Genomic DNA, 19,249 nt, shown 5'->3' on the forward strand with positions numbered 1-19,249 from the left:
CTGCAACACAAACTCAAAAAAGTTCTGGGACACTGTAAAGTCCTTGGAGAATAAGAGCACCTCCTCCCAGCTGCCCACTGCACTGATGATAGGAAACTCTGTCACCACCGATAAATCCACTATAATTGAGAATTTCAATAAGCATTTCTCTACAGCTGGCCATGCTTTCCACCTGGCTACCCCTACCCCGGTCAACAGCACTGCACCCCACACAGCAACTCGCCCAAGCCTTCCCTATTTCTCCTTCTCCCAAATCCAGTCAGCTGATGTTCTAAAATTATCTGACAAAATTGTTGCAACCCCTATTACTAGCCTGTTCAACCTCTCTTTCATGTTGTCTGAGATTCCCAAAGATTGGAAAGCAGCTGCGGTCACCCCCCTCTTCAAAGGGGGGGACACTTTTGACCCAAACTGCTACAGACCTATATCTATCCTACCCTGCCTTTCTAAAGTCTTCAAAAGCCAAGTCAACAAACAGATTACCGACCATTTTGAATCCCACCGCACCTTCTCCGCTATGCAATCTGGTTTCAGAGCTGGTCATGGGTGCACCTCAGCCACGCTCAAGGTCCTAAACGATATCTTAACCGCCATCAATAAGAACCAATACTGTGCAGCCGTATTCATTGACCTGGCCAAGGCTTTCGACACTGTCAATCACCACATCCTCATCGGCAGACTCAACAGCCTTGGTTTCTCAAATGATTGCCTCGCCTGGTTCACCAACTACTTCTCTGATAGAGTTCAGTGTGTCAAATGGGAGGGCCTGTTGTCCGGGCCTCTGGCAGTCTCTATGGGGGTGCCACAGGGTTCAATTCTTGGGCCGACTCTTTTCTCTGTATACATCAATGATGTCGCTCTTGCTGCTGGTGAGTCTCTGATCCACCTCTACACAGACGACACCATACTGTATACTTCTGGCCCTTCTTTGGACACTGTGTTAACTACACTCCAGACGAGCTTCAATGCCATACAACTCTCCTTCCATGGCCGGCCTCCAACTGCTCTTAAATACAAGTAAAACTAAATGCATGCTCTTCAACCGATCGCTGCCTGCACCTGCCCGCCCGTCCAGCATCACTACTCTGGACAGTTCTGACTTAGAATATGTGGACAACTACAAATACCTAGGTGTCTGGTTACACTGTAAACTCTCCTTCCAGACTCACATCAAACATCTCCAATCCAAAGTTAAATCTATAATTGGCTTCCTATTTTGCATCAAAGCATCTTTCACTCATGCTGCCAAACATACCCTCGTAAAACTGACCATCCTACCGATCCTCGACTTCGGCGATGTCATTTACAAAATAGCCTCCAATACCCTACTCAATAAATTGGATGCAGTCTATCACAGTGCCATCCGTTTTGTCACCAAAGCCCCATATACTACCCACCACTGTGACCTGTACGCTCTCGTTGGCTGGCCCTCGCTTCATACTCGTCTTCAAACCTACTGGCTCCAGGTCATCTAGAAGACCCTGCTAGGTAAAGTTCCCCCTTATCTCAGCTCGCTGGTCACCATAGCAGCACCCACCTGTAGCACGCGCTCCAGCAGGTATATCTCTCTGGTCACCCCCAAAGCCAATTCCTCCTTCGGCCGCCTCTCCTTCCAGTTCTCTGCTGCCAATGACTGGAACGAACTACAAAAATCTCTAAAACTGGAAACACTTATCTTCCTCACTAGCTTTAAGCACCAGCTGTCAGAGCAGCTCACAGATACTGCAGCTGTACACAGCCCATCTATAATTTAGCCCAAACAACTAACTCTTCCCCTACTGTATTTCTTTCTTTCTTTCTTTTGCTCCTTTGCACCCCATTATTTCTATGTCTACTTTGCACTTTCTTCCACTGCAAATCTACCATTCCAGTGTTTTACTTGCTTTATTGTATTTACCTTGCCACCATGGCCTTTTTTGCCTTTACCTCCCTTATCTCACCTCATTTGCTCACTTTGTATATAGACTTATTTTTCCACTATATTATTGACTGTATGTTTGTTTTACTCCATGTGTAACTCTGTGTTGTTGTATGTGTCAAACTGCTTTGCTTTATCTTGGCCAGGTCGCAATTGTAAATGAGAACTTGTTCTCAACTTGCCTACCTGGTTAAATAAAGGTGAAATAAAATAAATAAAATAAAAGCACTGTCAGGTTGGATGGGTAGCGTCGCTGCACAGCTATTTTCAGGTCTCTCCAGAGATGTTTGATCAGGTTCACTTGTCCCAAAGACTTGTCCCGAAGCCACTCCTGCGTTGTCTTACATTTACATTTACATTTTAGTCATTTAGCAGACGCTCTTATCCAGAGCGACTGACAGTAGTGGCTGTGTGCTGTGTGCTTATGGTTGTTGTCCTGTTGGAAGGTGAACCTTTACCCTAGTCTGAGGTCCTGCGCGCTCTGGAGCAGGTTTTCATCAAAGATATCTGTACTTTGCTCTGTACATCTTAGCCTTGCTCCTGACTAGTCTCCCAGTCCCTGCCGCTGAAAAACATCCCAACAGCATGATCCTGCCAGCACCATGCTTCACAGTAGGGATGGTGCCAGGTTTCCTCCAGATGTGACGCTTGGTATTCAGTCCAAAGAGTTCAATCTTGGTTTCATCAGACCAGAGAGTCTTGTTTCTCATGGTCTGAGAGTCCTTTAGGTGCCTTTTGGCAAACTCCAAGCGGGCTGTCATGTGCCTTTAACTGAGGAGTGGCTTCCTCCTGGCCACTCCACCATAAAGGCCTGATTGGTGGAGTGCTGCAGAGACATGGTTGTCCTTCTGGAAGGTTCTCCCATCTCCACAGAGGAACTCTGGTGCACTGTCAGAGTGACCATCAGGTTCTTGGTCATCTCCCTGACCAAGGCCTTGCTCAGTTTGGCCGGGTGGCCAGCTCTAGGAAGAGTCTTGGTGGTTCCAAACCTCTTCCATTTAAGAACGATGGAGGCAACTGTGTTCTTGGGGACCTTCAATGCTGCAGACATTTTTTGGTACCACTCCCCAGATCTGTGCCTCGACACAATACTGTCTTGGAGCTCTACGGACAATTCCTTCAATCTCATGGCTTGGTTTTTGCTCTGACATGCACTGTCAACAGTGGGACCTTATATAGACAGGTGTGTGCCTTTCCAAATCATGTCCAATCAATTGAATTTACCACAGATGGACTCCAACCAAGTTGTAGAAACATCTCAAGGATGGTCAATGGAAACAGGATGTACCTGGGCTCAATTTCGAGTCTCATAGAAAAAGGGTCTGAATACTTATGTAAATATGGTATTTATTTTTTCTTTTCCATTTTCCATTTGGAGAAATCTCAAAAAACCTGTTTTCACTTTGTCGTTGAATACTTATGTAAATAAGGTATTTTATGTTTTTTATTTTTAATAAATTAGTTAACCTTTCTAAAAACCTGTTTTGGCAGGGAATAAATAATAAAAAAAAATTAAAAATTAGAATAAGGCTGTAACGTAAAGAAATGTGGAAAAGGGGGTCTGAATACTTTCCGAATCCACTGTATGTATACTAAGGAATTTTTAAAAATTCTATAGCAATATAGAGTGGGAAAGCCGCCATGGGTCCGGACGATTAAGAGACACTGCAGTAAATAAAACCTAATAAAAACATCTGTCCCGTCCAAGAGTTTACCTAGAACAGTGCACAATAGCCAAATCAGAGCTACAGTATGCCTTTATGCAAGCAAGCCATTTGCCACACAGGCCTGCCATCATTCACATTGAACTGGACTGTGTGTTTACAGGCAGTAGGACCTGCCATCATTCACATTGAACTGGACTGTGTGTTTACAGGCAGTTGCAAAAGCGCGACTTTAGATCATTAGAATGCATTCGCCAAAAGCCACAAATACACCTGGATTTCTGCAAATATGTCAATACCACAGGAGTCCTCTTACATTTGGGAACATTACTGTCCTGTTGATCAAACAACCATGAAAAGGTTGCTAGCTAGCTATCTAACGTTAGGCTCTGTGATTTTAGCTTGCTACATAAATAGGCATGCTAGCCTATTAGCCATGTTATAACTGACTTTTGATTGTATTGACATTCCCAGCCTTAGTTACATTTGTCCGTTTTTGTCCAAAATATTGAGTCCTTTCGAATGGAGGCAGCAAAAAATGTAACAGGCCAGCTGTGATTTACAACGTGATAGCAATATTTTTTGGACTACCAAGAAATGTATTGGTGAATTATATTAGATCATGCATTAAACTGCATCCATCTATTCTGCCAACAATGCCTTAGTATACGTCATGGAATGTTGAGTCAAATAAACTCAGCAAAAAATAAACATCCCTTTTTCAGGACCGTGTCTTTCAAAGATAATTCGTAAAAATCCTAATAACTTCACAGATCTTCATTGTAAAGGGTTTAAACACTATTTCCCATGCTTGTTCAATGAACCATAAACAATTAATGGACATGCAGCGGTGGAACGGTTGTTAAGACACTAACAGCTTACAGACGGTAGGCAATTAAGGTCACAGTTATAAAAACCTAGGACACTAAAGAGGCCTTTCTACTGACTCTGAAAAACACCAAAAGAAAGATGCCCAGGGCCCCTGCTCATCTGCGTGAACTTGCCTTTGGCATGCAGCAAGGAGGCATGAGGACTGCAGATGTGGCTAGGGCAAAAGATTGCAATGTCCATACTGTGAGACGCCTAAGACAGCACTACAGGGAGACAGGATGGACAGCTGATCGTCCTCGCAGTGGCAGACCACGTGTAACAACACCTGCACAGGATCGGTACATCCGAACATCACACCTGCGGGACAGGTACAGGATGGCAACAACAACTGCCCGAGTTACACCAGGAACGGACAATCCGTCCATCAGTGCTCAGACTGTCCACAATAAGCTGAGAGAGGCTGGACTGAGGGCTTGTAGGCCTGTTGTAAGGCAGGTCCTCACCAGACATCACCGGCAACAACTAAGGGCACAAACCCACCGTCGCTGGACCAGACAGGACTGGCAAAAAGTGTTCATCTCTGACGAGTCGCGGTTTTGTCTAACCAGGGGTGATGGTCGGATTTGCGTTTATCGTCGAAGGAATGAGCGTTACACTGAGGCCTGTACTCTGGAGCAGGATCGATTTGGAGGTGGAGGTTCTGTCATGGTCTGGGGCGGTGGGTCACAGCATCATCGGACTGAGCTTGTTGTCATAGCAGGCAATCTCAACGCTGTGCGTTTCAGGGAAGACATCCTCCTCCCTCATGTGGTACCCTTCCTGCAGGCTCATCTTGACATGACCCTCCAGCATGACAATGCCACCAGCCATACTGCTCGTTCTGTGCGTGATTTCCTGCAAGACAGGAATGTCAGTGTTCTGCCATGGCCAGCGAAGAGCTCGGATCTCAATCCAATTGAGCACGTCTGGGACCTGTTGAATCGGAGGGTTAGGGTTAGGGCCATTCCCCCCAGAATTGTCCGGGAACTTGCAGGTGCCTTGGTGGAAGAGTGGGGTAACATCTCACAGCAAGAACTGACAAATCTGGTGCAGTCCATGAGGAGGAGATGCACTGTAGTACTTAGTGCAGCTGGTGGCCACACCAGATACTGACTGTTACTTTTGATTTTGACCCCCCTTTGTTCAGGGACATATTATTTCATTTCTGTTAATCACAAGTCTGTGGGACTTGTTCAGTTTATGTCTCAGTTGTTGAATCTTGTTATGTTCATACAAATATTTACACATGTCAAGTTTGCTGAAAATAAACGCAGTTGACAGTGAGAGGACTTTTCTTTTTTTGCTGAGTTAGAACCCATTTTTAAAACCTTTTATAAAGTTGGTTTGTAGCATAAACTGGGAATTTGATATTTTTGACTGATATTAGGATTCTGGTTGTTTCATATCTACAAAGTAGTTAAAACGCTGTCAGTTTAAGAACACCTTCCTAATATTGAGTTGCACCCCCTTTTGCCCTCAGAACAGCCTCAATTTGTCATGGACTCTACAAGATGTCAAAAGCGTTCCACAGGGATGCTGGCCCATGTTGACTCCAATGCTTCCCACAGTTGTGTCAAGTTGGCTGGTAGTGGATCTCTACTCCAAATAGCTCGTTCCATCTCATCCCACAGATGCTCAATTAGATTGAGATCATGGTGACTGGTCAAGCCACTGCAGTAAACTAAATTCACCATCATGTTTGTGGAACCATTTCTAGACAATCCTAGACTTATAGCATGAGGCATTAGCCTGCTGAAAAAATCAATTCGCAGATGGATACATTGCTGCCATGAAGGGATGCGCAGACGATGAATATGAAGTTGAAAATGTGTGAAATGTCCCTGTAAATTACTACCCACTAGATATTTTGTTTTTTAATCATGTAATGTTGCTTGCCTGCTCACTGGAAATGTACATTATGCATAATGTTTCTAAAGTGACATGGCTGTTTGATGTGCTTGTAACAAATATAACTGACATAATCCTAAGTATAGCTTACAATTGGCTCATTCATCCCCCTCCTCTCCCCTGAAACTATTCCCCAGGTCGTTGCTGTAAATGAGAATGTGTTCTCAGTCAGCTTACCTGGTAAAATAACGGTAAAATAAATACAAATAAATAAATAGTGACCCTGATTACTGTGATGGTTCTTGTTTGTTTTGCTTGTTTGTAGTGCACTACTTTTGACCAAAGCTCTATGGGCCCTCTATGGTACATTATATAAACAATATGGTGAATTTTGGGACACACGGCCAAAGTGTTCATTAGCTGATAGTGCTGTCTTTAATCCATTAACCTGCTACTATATTTGGAGCGTAATGGTTCAGCACTGACTGACAGTCATAGAGTAATGTTCCCTGGCTAATTGGGTTCGCATCAAAGCCTAATTGCATATCTGTCTTTTTGAACAATGTGTTCGATAGGGGGTCAAAAACGAAATCAACAATCCATTCAAGTTGGATTGTATTTCATACCATGTTTGGGGTTTGATTTCTGTGGGTTTTCTTGATAACGATCCCAATTTACATATTTTGGCGCAATTTTAAGTGATTTCTTTCAGTATGAGGAGCAGATGAGGACAGAATCATCCACTCTCAGAAAGAGAGTGAATCATAGGAAAGTTAAAACTCTTTCTGAGAGTGAATGATTCTGTCCTCACCTGCTCCTCATACTTCAACTGAAAGAAATCACTTATAAAGCATATGAATAAAGTCACTGAATGCCTACTTTCTGTATAACTCATCCATGTGGGTTATAGAGTACAGCAGAAAGAACGATGAATGATCTTTCTCTCTCACACACACACACACACGTCCTTGTTTTCCAAGAGCAAATTCACTATTACATGGATTAATATCACACTCATTGGCATAATCACGTTTGATTGAAATCAGTGTTGGCATGTGTGAAGTTTTGGTTGGCTGGTCGACCTCCAACATATTCAGTGTCACACTAAAACAGTTGTAACGTCAAAGAGAAAGGCACTTACAAAATTATGCTATCAACATTAATAAATAACGTAATTCAAGTTTTGGATTTCATACACATATAATATAAAACATTTTTCCAAATAACAAAAACAAGACCCATGGGTCATATTATTCCACAGAGGAAGGAAGAAGGAGCCATGCTGTTGCTGTTGGTGGTAATGCACATCCCACCTGGAGGACTCCAGGACCCCTAGAGGACACTGTAGCTCAGTTGGTAGAGCAAGGAGCTTGCACCGCCAGGGTTGTGGGTTTGATTCCTGAGGCCTGCCATATGTAAAATGTATGCCCACATCACTGTAATCACTTTGGAAAAAAGCATCTGCTAAATGGCCTAGATTATATTTTCAGTTCACATCATTGCTATTCATACTCACAATGATGAACAACACCCTTATGTCGTCACCCTTTCCTCCAGAATTAAAGTCTATCATGAAGTCTATTCCCCTCACACTCATTATAGCCTTCATCACCCTTTCCTCCAGAAGTACAGAAAATACTGTTATAAAGCATTTAAAGAATAGTCTATTCCCCTCACACTATGCCTTTAACCCAAATGGCACCCTATTCCCTATATAGTGCACTACTTTTGACCGGAGCCTCACGGGAGCCCTATGGGCCCTGATCAAAAGTAGTGACTCAAGGCTGTGAAGTTAAAGATGCCTTCCGGTATCTTATTAAGCACAAATTGGATTTGTAACGTATCATACAAATGGCAAAAAACTAAACATGCAGGGTCACTTTAATTGAGTATAACAGGGCACAGGTAGCCAGGCTTGGATGGCAGCTGCATGCTGAGTCTGTCATCATTAAGGCTGACCTTGGGCCACAGGACACAAGGACGGCTGAGAGGGCTGGGACTGACTGAGAGAGGAGGAAGCACTGGGGAAGGCAGAGGCTGCGTCCCAAATGGCTCCCTATTCCCAGGACCTGGTCAAAAGTAGCGCATTATATAGGGAATTAGTGAACTATATAGGGAATAGGGTGCTATTTGGGACAAAGTTTCAGTGACAACAAACTACAGTGGCAGCAGCCGACCATCCACCTGTACCAGGTCATTCTAGGGGACAGACAGAAGGCAAAGTCAGAAGCCAAAGTGCTGGGCAGGCAGCAGAGAGAGAGATTCATCACTATATATCGCATCATCAGCTCGGGCCTCATTGTCTATTTAGGACCCATTTGCTCTGATAAAGCTTTATTACTGCCTGCGTTTCCCATTTGAAGCACCTCATAGTATTTATCATAAATGTCCTTCAGGGGCCAGTGATTTCGCTGGCTCACAGGCTGGCATGAAAGGACGATTGCAGATAAAATATTAAAGTAAAAGGTCCTCAGGGTATCTAGTGTGGATACATATTCACCCATAGTGTACCTGTTACTAATGATGAATATAAAGGCATTGTGATTACTGTTTTATATGCATATCAGGTTAGGATGGGGGGTGTCTTTGTATGAAAGCCATCAAGACAACCCCAACGTCAGTTTACACAGCAGTTGGTGTCATCATCAAACACAACAAAGCAGGACCACATTAAAACGCATCAATGATTACAGCATATTATACAACGGGTGGGTCTATTCCTGGATTCTGATTGGTGTCTATTCCACAAGTTACCACCGGCTAAAGCTATGAGGTTGAAATGCCGATTTACTCTGTTCTATATGACTGCACAATCCACTGTCTCATCAACGTGATCTATACATTATCTCCCATTTCTTTTAGACTAGCTTTTGGTTTTTAACAGCAGAGATTTGCATAAACCTTGCTGTCTGTCTCTCCGACATTTGCAACATTCTTTCAATACTGAAATGAGATATTCAGCTGTCCCGTAGTAATGAACATGTCGGGAGTCGGGATGAGACAGACAGGCACACAGCTTTTCTCAGCTAGTCAAAATCATGAATCAGCTGGCATCATTTTTCAAGAAATGTTAATAGAAAACAGCTAAAATGAAACGAAGTGCAGCTAGTTTTCAGTCTTTCCAGCTTCAGTTTGAAGTGATTGTGTTAGCTGTGTTGTTGGCTAGCTCCTCCTTATTATGGATGTATCCAGATAAATGTCCATAGAAAACAGCTTAAACAAACGTAAATGCAGCTATTTTGCTGTTATTCTGGCTGTGCTGTAAATTAGCCATAGTTGGCTAGCTAGCAAGCAAAGGATAAGAACTTTGCCAGCCAGTATGGCAACGGAACATTCAGAATGAATGACTGTCCATAGATACAGAACAAAAATACTTAACGACTGGGTCGCATCTCTGGCAACCGAACTGATAGAACGAATGACCAGCCGGCTTGGGTAGCAACCTTAGATGTGTGTCGGGACTATATCTCGTGGAAGGATGAAATAGTATGAATAAATTAATCAAAATAAAATTTCTGAAAATATGTCAAACCTTATTTGAGTATGTTGGTAACTGTCATGTCCTGACCATGGTAAGCTGTTATTTTCTATGGTAGAGTAGGTCAGGGCGTGACAGGGGGGTTTTCTAGTTTAGTTTTTCTATCTCTATGTTGGGCTTTGTTTGAGATGATCTCCAATTAGAGGCAGCTGGTCATCGTTGTCTCTAATTGGAGGTCATATTTAAGTTGGTGTTTGTCCCACCTGGGTTTGTGGGAGATACATTTTGAGTTGTGTATGTTTCACCTGCGTCACGATTTGTTGTTTTTGTCTTTCAGTTTATTTATGTATAGCATAGTTTCACAGTGTAAATAAAGATGTTGAACGACACACACGCTGCACCTTGCTCTTCTCATTCCTACGACAACTGTGACAGTAACCTGTTGTATAAAAGTTATAATGCCCTCGAAGCCGGTGTTTGGAGGATATATTGGCATGGTTCGCCGGCCCTCGACTTTGTCACCCATGCCAATAAATCCTCCAAACATGGGCTTCTCCTACATTATCACTTAAATAGACAATCAGGTATAATATCTGTTTGGCTAGTAATGCTGAGAAGGACTGCAATATGTGCTGAGGGTAAATGTGGAAAGTTTATCGATGACAAACTATCATCAATCATCAGTTAATTTGTTCAGGGACACATTATTCCATTTCTGTTAATCAAATGTCTGTGGAACTTGTTCAGTGTATGTCTCAGTTGTTGAATCTTGTTATGTTCATACAAATATTTACACGTTAAGTTTGCTGAAAATAAACGCAGTTGACAGTGAGAGGACGTTTCTTTTTTTGCTGAGTTTAGAAGCGTCAGTATGTTAACTGGAGAATGACTGCCTTGTTGTTTGGTTAGACATTGTGTCTGGGGGTGATATGGGCAAGCAGCTTTTGTGTAAAATTACCAGTGGGCTTTCATCGATGTGAACATTAAACATAGCCTTTGTTTCGTGCAGTTACTGCTCATTACTCAAGGTGTCAAAGGTATCTTAGAATGCACAGCCGTTGCCATAGAGACAGAAAGGCCCTGAGACAAAACTGGAGAACTGGATGCATATTAGTACAATATATGATAGATCTAACTCATGCGTAATATTCCCTGTTTGACTTGTTTGACTTGATGAACTTGCTCTCTCACAGTGTACTCGCACAGTATATTTTTACTCTCTGAAAGTGGAATGAGTTAACTTTTCTATGTAATTTCACAAAATTTATTTATTTTATACTGTACAAAAATATAAACGCAACATGCAATAATTTCTAAGATTTTACTGTTACAGTTCATATAAGGAAATCAGTCAATTGACATAACTTCATTAGGCCCTAATCTATGGAATTCACATGACTGGAAATCCCACTTGGGAGCCAGGCCCAGCCAGTCAAAATGACTTTTACCCCTCAGAAGGGCTTTATTACAGACAGAAATACTCCTCAGTTTCATCAGCTGTCTGGGTGACTGGTCTCAGACGATCCCGCAGATGAAGATGCCAGATGTGGAGATCCTGGGCTGGCGTGTTGTGAGGCCGGTTGGACGTACTGCCAAATTCTCTAAAACGATGTTGGAGGCAGCTTATGGTAGAGGAATGAACATTCAATTAAGCTTTGGGGGACATTCCTGCTGTCAGCATGCCAATTTCATGCTGCTTCAAAACTTCAAAACATCTGTGGCATTGTGTTGTGTGACAAAATTGCACATTTTAGAGTGCCTTTTATTGTCCCCAACACAAGGTGCGCCTGTGTAATGATCATGCTGTTTAATCAGATTCTTGATATGCCACACCTGTCAGGTTGATGGATTATCTTGGCAAAGGAGAAATGCTCACTACCAGGGATGTAAACAAATGTGTGTGTCACGTAGAGTAGGCCAGAAGGCTAAACTGGAAAACCTAACCTCTATCAAAATAAAAACATGGCGGAGCCGCAAAAGTTCTTCTGTGCAAAGGTGTTTATTTACATAGTGATTCTGGAACAAAAACAACAGTACTGCCATCAAACGTATACCTTATGGGACAGCTAAAAACAATGCTGCCCCATCCCCAGCTCAATCCAAAATGCCTCTCCATGAACTGAAAGAGAGGCTCCTTTTGTAGGGGTAGCCCCTCCCCTCAGAACAATTAACACTAATTAATTAAGCAATTACCTATTCAAACCTACATTTTCCATTTAACTAAACATACTAAAGTATATACATTGCAACACGTTTTTTATGAAACAATATCACAATATAACATTTACAAAATTACATCATTACTGACAGTGTCTTTCAATATGCCCATTTACATTAATGAGCCACTCGGGACAGGCACTACAAAGTCAACCCAATTCCCTTAGCTCGGGTCCTTATCCAGCATATCCGTAAACTACAGAGATGGAGAGAGAGAGGAACAGAACAAACAAACAACGCGCTCATCCATAACATCTAAGTATAATAAATATTGCTTATATTAAATATGAACACTTGTCTGTTTATTTCTTTATACCATAACCGGTTACTGACGTAAGTGTGAAATGCATGTACTAAGATAGAGAAGTTAACTTGTGTCGACCCACATTTATCTGATAACGGAGCAGGGAGGAGTGATGAATGTGTGCGTGCTTTAAAGTACCAAATTCTGCCCGCGGTCAGTGACGGACTTCTACGTCACATTGTGTACAAAATGTGAGAGAAATATCAACTCCTGTATATATGGGAACTAAGGACTAGAGCTGGGCTGACATCTTCTCATCCAGTCCTTGTTACACCATCCTGTCTAATTGTTAGACAATCCAGTACTACTGAAACAGAGGAGTCTGCATCCCAAATGACACACTATTCCCTATACAGCCCCGTAGGGCTCTAGTAGGCAATATGATGCTTTTTTGGCCCACATACATTGATTGTGGATAGATACTCATTAGAGCAATGTGTCCGGACCTATATTATCCACCACAGGAATAAATCTCAGGATTACCTGTCAAACTAGGATTATAGTACAGCAGAAAATTATTTAGAATTTCTCCCAATGTGTATCTCAAGTGTATCTAAAGTCAATGTATAGACAGCACATGTCCAATATGGTGTGGAATAATATGAATCAAGAGGAAAGGAAATGAAAGTAGAAGGGAAAGTCATATTAGAATTATGTTCACAATGTTAACTTCAATTAAAATACTCAGTCTGCCACCTAGAATGTGTAAGATTCTGGTTGAATAACACAGACGGAGGCCCAGCTTACAAGAATCAGACGTGTTTATTCAGGAGAGCGCTCTGCCGTCCATTGTACAGAAACATCATTATATACCAGGCGCCGTATTTACACACACACATACACACAAACATTAAGGCCCAGATCCCTTAATTGGGGCTAGGGGGCAGTATTTGCACGGCCGGATAAAAAACATACCCGATTTCAACTGGTTACTACTCTTGCCCAGAAACGAGAAAATGCATATAATTAGTAGATTTGGATGGAAAACACTCTAAAGTTTCTAAAACTGTTTGAATGGTGTCTGTGAGTATAACAGAACTCATATGGCAGGACAAAACCTGAGAAGATCCCATACAGGAAGTGCCCTGTCTGACAATTTGTTATCCTTCTGTTGCATCTCTATCAAAAATACAGCATCTCTGCTGTAACGTGACATTTTCTAAGGCTTCCATTGGCTCTCAGAAGGCGCCAGAATGTGGAATGATGTGTCTCCTGTCTCTGGGCGAAGAACAGCAGGAGATTTTGTGAGTGGTCAGGCTGGGAACAGTGACACTGGAGATGCGCATTCATGAGAATTCTAAAAATTTTTCTTTCAGCCTTTGAATGAATACAACGTCGCCCGGTTGGAATATTATCGCTATTTTACGAGAAAAATAGCATAAAAATGGATTTTAAACAGCGTTTGACATGCTTCGAAGTACAGTAATGGAATATTTTGAAATTCTTTGTCTGGCCCCCTCCCAGTTAGGGGGAGTGATGAGCTCTACAGCAGAGTCTCACAACTCAATCGCTGGTTGAAAACTGTGTTCTGCCCCTCCCAAAACATAGAATTTGTAGATAATTGGCCCTCTTTCTGGGACTCACCCACAAACAGGACCAAGCCTGGCCTGTTGAGGAGTGACGGACTCCATCCTAGCTGGAGGGGTGCTCTCATCTTATATACGAACATAGACAGGGCGCTAACTCCTCTAGCTCCACAAAGAAATAGGGTGCAGGCCAGGCAGCAGGCTGTTAGCCAGCCTGCTAGTTTAGTGGAGTCTGCCACTAGCACAGTCAGTGTAGTCAGCTCAGCTTTCCCCATTGAGACCGTGTCTGTGCCTCGATCTAGGTTGGGCAAAATTAAAGATGGCGGTGTTCGCTTTAGCAATCTCACTAGTATAAAGACCTCCTCCATTCCTGCCATTATTGAAAGAGATTGTGATACCTCACATCTCAAAATTGGGTTACTTAATGTTAGATCCCTCACTTCCAAGGCAGTTATAGTCAATGAACTAATAACTGATCATAATCTTGATGTGATTGGCCTGACTGAAACATGGCTTAAGCCTGATGAATTTACTGTGTTAAATGATGCCTCACCCCCTGGTTACACTAGTGACCATACCCCCCGTGCATCCGGCAAAGGCGGAGGTGTTGCTAACATTTATGATAGCAAATTTCAATTTACAAAAAAAAAAACAATGACGTTTTCGTCTTTTGAGCTTCTAGTCATGAAATCTATGCAGCCTACTCAATCACTTTTTATAGCTACTGTTTACAGGCCTCCTGGGCCATATGCAGTGTTCCTCACTGAGTTCCCTGAATTCCTATCGGATCTTGTAGTCATAGCAGATAATATTCACATTTTTGGTGACTTTAACATTCACATGGAAAAGTCCACAGACCCACTCCAAAAGGCTTTCGGAGCCATCATCGACTCAGTGGGTTTTGTCCAACATGTCTCTGGACCTACTCACTGCCACAGTAATACTCTGGACCTAGTTTTGTCCCATGGAATAAATGTTGTGGATCTTAATGTTTTTCCTCATAATCCTGGATTATCGGACCACCATTTTATTGCGTTTGCAATTGCAACAAATAATCTGCTCAGACCCCAACCAAGGAGCATTAAAAGTCGTGCTATAAATTCTCAGACAACCCAAAGATTCCTTGATGCCCTTCCAGACTCCCTCTGCCCACACAAGGACGTCAGAGGAAAAAAATCAGTTAACCACCTAATCGAGGAACTCAATTTAACCTTGCGCAATACCCTAGATGCAGTTGCACCCCTAAAAACTAAAAACATCTGTCATAACAAACTAGCTCCCTGGTATACAGAAAATACACGAGCTCTGAAGCAAGCTTCCAGAAAATTGGAACGGAAATGGCGCCACACCAAACTGGAAGTCTTCCGACTAGCTTGAAAAGGCAGTACCGTGCAGTGAGGAAAATAAGAACAATCCGAAATTTATTTTTGATACTGTCGCAAAGCTAACTAAAAAGCAAATGGAGGATGGCTTTCACTTCAGCAGTAATACATTTATGAACTTCTTTGAGGAAAAGATCATGATCATTAGAAAGCAAATTACGGACTCCTCTTTAAATCTGCGTATTCCTCCAAAGCTCCATTGTCCTGAGTCTGCACAACTCTGCCAGGACCTAGGATCAAGGGAGATACTAAAGTGTTTTAGTACTATATCTCTTGACACAATGATGAAAATAATCATGGCCTCTAAACCCTCAAGCTGCATACTGGACCCTATTCCAACTAAACTACTGAAAGAGCTGCTTCCTGTGCTTGGCCCTCCTATGTTGAACATAATAAACGGCTCTCTATTCATCGGATGTGTACCAAGCTCACTAAAAGTGGCAGTAATAAAGCCTCTCTTGAAAAAGCCGAATCTTGACCCAGAAATTATAAAAAACTATCGGCCTATATCGAATCTTCCATTCCTCTCAAAAAATTTAGAAAAAGCTGTTGCGCAGCAACTCACTGCCTTCCTGAAGACAAACAATGTATACGAAACGCTTCAGTCTGGTTTTAGACCCCATCATAGCACTGAGACTGCACTTGTGAAGGTGGTAAATGACCTTTTAATGACGTCAGACCGAGGCTCTGCATCTGTCCTCGTGCTCCTAGATCTTAGTGCTGCTTTTGATACCATCGATCACCACATTCTTTTGGAGGGATTGGAAACCCAAATTGTTCTACATGGACAAGTTCTGGCCTGGTTTAGATCTTTTCTGTCAGAAAGATATCAGTTTGTCTCTGTGAATGGTTTGTCCTCTGACAAATCAACTGTAAATTTCGGTGTTCCTCAAGGTTCCGTTTTAGGACCACTATTGTTTTCACTATATATTTTACCTCTTGGGGATGTCATTCGAAAATATAATGTTAAATTTCACTGCTATGCGGACGACACACAGCTGTACATTTCAATGAAACTTGGTGAAGCCCCAAAATTGCCCTCGCTAGAAGCCTGTGTTTCAGACATAAAGAAGTGGATGGCTGCAAACTTTCTACTTTTAAACTCGGACAAAACAAAGATGCTTGTTCTAGGTCCCAAGAAACAAAGAGATCTTCTGTTGAATCTGACAATTAATCTGGATGGTTGTACAGTCGTCTCAAATAAAACTGTGAAGGACCTCGGCGTTACTCTGGACCCTGATCTCTCTTTTGAAGAACATATCAAGACTGTTTCAAGAACAGCTTTTTTCCATCTACGTAACATTGCAAAAATCAGAAACTTTCTGTCCAAAAATGATGCAGAAAAATTAATCCATGCTTTTGTTACTTCTAGGCTGGACTACTGCAATGCTCTACTTTCCGGCTACCCGGATAAAGCACTAAACAAACTTCAGTTAGTGCTAAATACGGCTGCTAGAATCCTGACTAGAACCAAAAAATTTGATCATATTACTCCAGTGCTAGCCTCCCTACACTGGCTTCCTGTTAAGGCAAGGGCTGATTTCAAGGTTTTACTGCTAACCTACAAAGCATTACATGGGCTTGCTCCTACCTATCTTTCCGATTTGGTCCTGCCGTACATACCTACACTTACGCTACGGTCACAAGACGCAGGCCTCCTAATTGTCCCTAGAATTTCTAAGCAAACGGCTGGAGGTAGGGCTTTCTCCTATAGAGCTCCATTTTTATGGAATGGTCTGCCTACCCATGTGAGAGACGCAGAGTCAGTCTCAACCTTTAAGTCTTTACTGAAGACTTATCTCTTCAGTAGGTCCTATGATTAAGTATAGTCTGGCCCAGGAGTGTGAAGGTGAACAGAAAGGCTGGAGCAACGAACCGCCCTTGCTGTCTCTGCCTTGCCGGTTCCCCTCTCTCCACTGGGATTCTCTGCCTCTAACCCTATTACAGGGGCTGAGTCACTGGCTTACTGTTGTTCTTCCATGCCGTCCATGGGAGGGGTGCGTCACTTGAGTGGGTTGAGTCACTGACGTGGTCTTCCTGTCTGGGTTGGCGCCCCTCCCCCCTTTGGTTGTGCCATGGCGGAGATCTTTGTGGGCTATACTCGGCCTTGTCGTAGGACGGTAAGTTGGTGGTTGGAGACATCCCTCTAGTGGTGTGGGGGCTGTGCTTTGGCAAAGTGGGTGGGGTTATATCCTGCCTGTTTGGCCCTGTCCGGTGTCCTGTGTGAATTTAAATATGCTCTCTCTAATTCTCTCTTTCTCTCTTCCTTTCTTTCTCTCGGAGGACCTGAGCCCTAGGACCATGCTTCAGGACTACCTGGCATGATGACTCCTTGCTGTCCCCAGTCCACCACTCATCTGTTCTGCCTGCAGCTTTGGAACCCTGACCTGTTCACCGGATGTGCTTGTTGCACCCTCGACAACTACTATGATTATTATTATTTGACCATGCTGGTCATTTATGAACCTTTTAACATCTTGACCATGTTCTGTTATAATATCCACCCGGCACAGCCAGAAGAGGACTGGCCACTCCTCATAGCCTGGTTCCTCTCTAGGTTTCTTCCTAGGTTTTGGCCTTTCTAGGGAGTTTTTCCTAGGGAGTTTTTCCTAGCCACCGTGCTTCTTTCACATGCATTGCTTGCTGTTTGGGGTTTTAGGCTGGGTTTCTGTACAGCACTTTGAGATATCAGCTGATGTACGAAGGGCTATATAAATACATTTGATTTGATTTGAGCTATTTGGATATAACTATGGATTATTTGGAACCAAAACAACATTTGTTGTTGAAGTAGAAGTCCTGGGAGTGCATTCTGACGAAGAACAGCAAAGGTAATGCAATTTTTCTTATAGTAAATCTGAGTTTGGTGAGGGCCAAACTTGATGGGTGTCAAATTAGCTAGCCGTGATGGCCGGGCTATGTACTCAGAATATTGCAAAATGTGCTTTCGCCGAAAAGCTATTTTAAAATCTGACACCGCGATTGCATAAAGCAGTTCTGTATCTATAATTCTTAAAATAATTGTTATGTATTTTGTCAAAGGGAAGTTAAAACTGTAGATCATTACCCAGCCGACAGTTTCATTCCTCTGTGATTAGGAAAACCTTGAGGGGGACTCCCTCTCAAATCTTAAACCCTCAGAGTTCAAGCTAGGGCAGGTCAACCACAGTTTAACAGTTCTTGATGTTTACTTAAACACACAGACACAAATTCTTCTCTTATCCTAGTCCAACCTCGTTATACTTATGTTTAACCCTTTAGTTACTCATTCTACATGCTATATAGACCATATCCCTAATAGTTAAGTCTCAGGGTAGAATTATTGAATCACTACATTCAAACATATAAATCCCTTAACAATCCACCCTTAATTACTAAATAATACACACTGATACACCAAACGCTTATATGGGATCCTAAATGTCTACCTCAGAATAAACAAAAACAATACATGTATTTACATTCGATACTCATCAATGATTGTCCTAGGCCTACATCCAATTATAACTCTTCCGGTTAGGATTTTTATCATAATATTCATGAAAGGAACAATCAATCTAAACATGGAAGATTGTTTCATCAAACGTTGGCTCCTCGTAATTGAATGAATCCTCCACCAGACTCGGCTGCATGCATTTGTCGTCCCACTGGTCTGAACTTGGGATCGGTCCATATCTCACCATCTGTTGCGTCATTGATCTCTCCAGAGTCCTATTAATCAAACCTCTCACACAAGGAATCAAACAACAACCACTCAACAATAACACACTAATACAGGTGAAAACAGCCCAGAACACAGTGATTCCAACATATTTCCATTTCCCGAACATACTATCGAACCACCCTGTCAAGGAAGACTCCACCCCAGCGTTCTCTGCTAACTCATTTGCCAATGTGGTTAAACCAGCCAGGGCCTTGGTCACTGAACCATCTGGAGCTTTGTTATTTGGGATGAAAGTACAGCACATTGACCCCAATATCACACACATACCCTTCTCACCCAGCAACATATCCAATACTATTCTATTCTGCCAGGCCATCA

The sequence above is a fragment of the Salmo trutta genome, chromosome 25 (genome assembly GCF_901001165.1).
Source record: "Salmo trutta chromosome 25, fSalTru1.1, whole genome shotgun sequence".
Taxonomy (NCBI): Eukaryota; Metazoa; Chordata; class Actinopteri; order Salmoniformes; family Salmonidae; genus Salmo; species Salmo trutta.